We start from the raw sequence: 6040 nt of genomic DNA on the forward strand, positions 1-6040 counted from the left end.
TGGAGGTATTGGCCATAGAGATGTCTGCCTTTACTCCAATATAACAGTACTAGATGGCACTCTGCTTGTGGTGTTCAAAGCGCAAAAAAAAATACACTTAAAAAACTCAACAGCAGTATCTCTTTCCAGAAATCATGACCTGGTTAAAATAATCCAGAGGCCTTATGTGAGCAGTTTGATGTCTTCTTTCTACTGAACTACACTCGCTAAAAGTATCAACGCACAGAAAGAAGCTAGCATTTACTACTAGTTCACCTGGCACCACTGAGCTAGCTAACATTATAGCTCAGCCAAGGAGGGTGCGATTAATGTTAACGTGTCGCACTGTCAAAAGCACGAGTCTCTTGTCCATGAGTAGATGCACACTTCTGCGCTGTGATACAGTTGGCAGGTGTAGTTTGGTAGAAAAAAATAGTTCCAAGATGAAACTGCATACAACAAGGTCTGTGGATCATCTTCAGTAATGAGGCTATAAGTTTTTTTAAAATGTCTTTTTTTTGGTGCTTTGAGCAGCACAAGCCAAGTGCCATCCAGGTCCGTTATATTGGAGAGAACTTAGCTACTCACACCAAAACAATTTAGATTGATAAATAATACTACAGGCAAAATGAAAAATATATACTTTTGATGTTAAGGTGAACTGTTCCTTTAAGTTGTTAGTCGATGGTAGGTGTGGAGTTTGTACCTTATGTGGGCTGGTAGTTTGAGTTTACACTGACACTAAAGAAATTATTGGTTGATATTTCTGGATATACTGCTGTGAACCTTCTGTCTTGGCCGCAAGCTGCTTAATTGTATCGAAGTAGAGATGTTTTTGTTGGTCTTCCTTTTCAGACCTTAAAGGGGATATATTGTGTTTTCCCTTCTGTTTCAGCCTATGAATTATGTCACAGTGCCAGTATTACTTTGATGTTACTTACTTGCGATAGAATATTTTAGACCAGCCCTCATAACAAAATGTCAGAAAAACAAAAAAAGTACCCTGATTCAAAAATGAGCCTCCACCTTGCACTCGGTGATTAACACTCTTAGTTTGTCCCAGACAGTGTGTGCTCATGAGGCATGTCAGTCAAAGCCAATCCTGCATGTCCTCTCCACAGTAGAGAGTGAGTCAGCACCACGTGGAAGGCACAGGACACCGTGGTACTGAGAAATGACTCACAACCACAACTGGTAATCACGACACCAGCCAATATCTGAACCAACTGAAAGGGCTCCCTCTGCTGCTCATATACTGTCATGACCAAAGGTAAGCAAGGCAAGTGCATTTGCAACATGCTAATAATAGTAATCTTATCAAATGAATATTTTGACCAACTTTGATCATCTGACTGAATTGTTATTGTCATTGCCTGCAATAATGCAGCAGCACCGCAAACAAATGAGCTTGTATTACCATTGCTGCTCAGCCTGATTTGAATAATATGAATGTCATCTACAGTGAAATGTGTGACAACCAAAGCCTCTGATTTAAATCTTTGTGTTCATTGTTCCAGTTGAAAAGCTGTATTTCTTGTACTGGCACCATCATACAATGTTATTCAGTCTGGCGTGCTACGATGAATGCAATTGGCCTTAAATTTTCCACTTGACTTCTTCTGGTATATGATTTTAATCTTTTGAGTTCCTAAGAAACAGATTGTATAACTAGTAATGATATGCCACAGAATGGTAGAGCCTGTTTAGTTCAAGACAAGAACATCTCTTTTAGTAAAAAGGAGATGTGTTTATAGACACACATGGACCACAGATGTACTTCATATTATACTGCTTCCCGCCCATAGGTGTCATCAAGAGCTAACAGAATGTTCGTGGTTTTTATCTGATGCCAGTCGAAATAAATGACTCAGTATGTCATCATAACTGACTCAGACAATGATCAAAATCATAAACCTGCTGTGCAATGGGTTGAAAGCACAAGACAAGACAACTGTCAGGCTCTATTTTCACCTCAGATTAAAAAAAAAAAACTAAAATTATTAAGTTAAAGTTAATTTTACTTTAAAATATCTAGAAAAACCAACTGCTTTAATTTATGTTTATTTTATATCTGAGTTTACTTCAAATTTAGCTATTTTCCTAATTTTGAAGAGTTGTTGCAACTTAAAAATGACAAGTTAAATTAAATCAGTATCTGTGTTTTAGCAATTTCAGTGAACCAAGTTTATTGTGCTTATATATCTGTATACTGCTGGTTGCATACTATTAAATCATATTTGTATTTTCTTAAACATGTTGACAAAACACAGCAAGTATATCTCCTAACTTCATCATCGGCAAAACCCCTTTTATAATGAAGTCAGACCAACTTGGTTCACTGAAGTAGCTTACACATAGAAAGACCAAGGTGATGTCACATGACATTTTTAAGTTGCAACAACTTCACAAAATTGAGTAAATACAGCTTAATAAGCTTGACTGAGATTTTACAGTGGCTATTGGACTGGGAATAACCTTGTCCTGGTGGTGCAGCCATTTCTATCAAGGTCTTAGAAAAGATATTTTTAATTTGGTTGATATTGCAGATATAAAAGTATAAACATGGGCTAAAACCACTGTCACATTCACTAGCACTAAAACTGCATGGCTGATTGATGCCAGTTACTATGGATACGATTACACACCACAAACTGACACAACTGTGCACATAAATTGATGTTACTTTAATCTGAAGCAAACTCTGTACAGCCAGTGGATTTATACCCACAGCGTTCCTGCTGTAAGGCAGCAGTACCAACCATCATTGTTATTATTACCACACAATGTAGTGTAATTCAATAAAAGCAAATTCATGTACGACATATTCTGTTTTGTAGACTATAATTGGCATGCAAAGGAGTATGAGGATGACATTTTGACATTTCATTTAAAAAAGCAACTGTAGGCTTTATTTTTTCACAGCAAAAATTTTGACATGTCACAGTACAAAACACAGATTTAATTAATAACATTTACGATGGCTGCATGTTATTTAGCAGCTTCATATTCAGGGTCCTGGTGTTATACATGCTGGCCTGCTTACTGCTACAGAAAAAAAGCAAGATGAGTAACATAAATGCTTTTCTGTCTGGAAAATATCATTTATATAGATAAAGATCTTGCTAATAAAACTAAACATTTTTTGTGCAAAAAAAAAAAAAGTAGTGAGTAGTAAACAGCTGTAAACATATCACTTTCTGCAACCATCAAATATTAAGAGACTTCTTGTTATATATGATGACCCTAAATTACTTCAGGGTTAGGGTTAGGGTAAAATATTTCTTAAGCTTCAGGAAGGGTAAAGATAAAAAAAAAAAGTGACAACCCTGCCACCTACCTCCTCAGATAAGTATAGTCCCTAATTATTGCTTTAAAAAAAACTTTAATTTTTTTTTTTTTAAGATGAGTCAGAAATTTTAGTAAGTTTGGTTTAAAATGATCTTAATACATATTTGTGAATGCAAAATAACAAGAAGAGTCTGGTAAATTGCAAATAAATTTGTAAAAGGTGAAAGGAAAATTACTTGAAAATTAGTTGTGCAGGGATGATTAGATATTATCAAAAATGGGGAAAACATCCAGAAAACTATATTCTTAATTCTTCTCGTTATATATTGAAAATTTTGTCACAGAAAAAAATCAAGAACTTACTTTTATTTCTGTCTTTTTTTGTAGTTATTTTCAGATGATTTCCTTGTAATTAAAAAAAAAACAACGAATTTCTTGTCGTTTATCTGCCCATTTCTTGTTTAGTTGCCCATTCCCTTCAGGTGCTCGGGTTTGAGAGGGTTAACCAATTACCTCGTGTGTTTTTTTTCTGTAATGCGTCACATCAAATCAGAAGAAGAAGAGCAGCAGCCCCGCCCACTTAGCTGCACAATTAGCTAGCCACATGTAGGGGTGCTAAATGGAAATAAATTCGGCTAAAAGTTTTAAATACAAATATATAAATTATAGTCTTGGTTTTAAATACACATTTTTATGAATAAATTGACGTTTTTAGTCACGGGGAGACCCACAACTTGTCTCTGTCTGTCCTGTTGCCTTACCTGCTGCATAGCTTGTAGCTAGCTTGGGTTACTCCAGGCAAACCGATGTAGGGACAGGCTGAAGACTTTTCTGCAGTTTGACAGCACCAAATGTCTTTAAATGCAAGTCGGATACTTTGACCAGAGGAGAGGACATTTTAATCGTGAAAACACGCGGAGACAGGAACAAACGACACAACGCCGGACAGGACTTTATAAAGGCCAAGGGACAAGGACAGGACTTGGTCAGTGGACACAAACAGACGGAATATGCTCGGAAATGAACGCAAGCACTGGATATTCACGCGAAGACAAACAAAAAGTAAGTGCAAGTTGTTTTTATTTGCAGTGTGGTGTTTTGTGTGTTTTTTCGATGGCCGCCGTGCCTGTTTTTGAGTCTTTTCAGCTGGGTGCGAGTTTCTGTTGGTCATTTTGTGTTGCTGAGGAGTTTGTGTTGACTCCGTGAGCTTGTGTGCATGAAGACATCCGGACATTGGTTGTTATTAATTCATAACGGCGGTATGTGCTCAGCCTGATGCACTTTCTGTCTGTCTGACTGACTTGATATCAGTGAGTTGCGTGTAGGGGCCTATAATGTTGTGAAATCTGTTGTCTCATGGAAAGTCTAAGGAGATCCGTTTTATGAATCTGCACCAGCTTTATATCTTGTAACACACGATGAATCATTATAAACCTGGATCGACATCGCTTTTCTGCTGTGATCAGATGACACGAACAAATATTTAAAACCCTTTAACCTTGTGGTTAAAACTGGCTTGTTTTCCTCTAAAAAACATGGAGGAAAAGGGAAATTGCCAAGAAATGCTGGCAAATTATTAAGAATTTGTAGATTTAAAAAATATGGGAAATTCCCAGGAAGCTATATTTATAATTATCACAATTATATCTTTAAAATTCTGTTTCAGAATTGTTTTTATTTTAAGCACATTTCCCCCCAAGCCATTTCCTTATTTGTTTTTCCACATTATTTTCTTGTACTTTTTAAAAAATATTTCTTTTTCTATTTCAAATTTCTTGCTAATTTTTGGGTAATTTCTTTTCAACTTGCCATTACCTTCTTTTCATGTTTTGTAAAGAAACACGTTAATTTGCTCAAGTTTCAAGGTTAATACAGGCTCTGTTGGCGGTACATTATTTACATCTAGCTAAAATTAATGTAGTCCAATACAACACCAACCCTGGCTTCACCTCATGAAGGTTATTCTGTTTAGTACATAATTGTCTTCATTAGCTTTGTCTGTCAATTATTTTTCTCACATAGTTAATTAATTGCATGGTCATTAAAATGGCAGGTATTTTAGAAACATCTGTAAGGGACTATACTTTATCGGAGGAGGTGGGTTGCTGGGATGTTACTTTGTGTGTTTTGTTTTTTAATCTTGAATATTTGTTGCCTCAGGAAGGCTGCAAGTAATTTTCCTTGAGCCTCCCTGAGTGATTGAGGGGAAACACATGACCCTCCCTTCACCATAAATAAGCATACCATTTTAAATGAGACACAGTTATTTTAATGACGGAAGCTTTAGTTGTGCATGATGTATCTGTTTTGACAGTTTATAGCTATAAAAAATTATGTAATTATGGTGTTTTTAAACAAAACATGCCTTTAAAATCCACCAGCAGTAATGGGGTTTAGATGGTATATAAAATAAATATAAAATACAACCATTAAAGTTGTATGTCCTTCTCCCAAGCTGAAATAAAAAACACAAGTCCCTCCTCAGTGCTTAAAATCTTTGAAATGCCTTTCCTGTTGTGCATTGCTACCTTCCCTTAGAGAAAAATAGCCTATACAAATTACCATAGCACAAGTTGACATATGTAAATATCTTGAATTGTGCCAGTAAATGTCCCAAACCCAAATAGATTGTTTACTGTCAGAGAAGTAAGACATCTGACAAATCATGATAACTTAGGTGCTTGAATTTTTACTTCAGTTATTACTGAGATTATTTAATAAACATCAAAGTAGCTGATTAGAGGGCAACTTTATTATTATTTTGGAGGCTGTA

The sequence above is a fragment of the Plectropomus leopardus genome, chromosome 17 (genome assembly GCF_026936395.1).
Source record: "Plectropomus leopardus strain MGB_pleo_1.0 chromosome 17, ASM2693639v1, whole genome shotgun sequence".
Lineage (NCBI taxonomy): Eukaryota > Metazoa > Chordata > Actinopteri > Perciformes > Serranidae > Plectropomus > Plectropomus leopardus.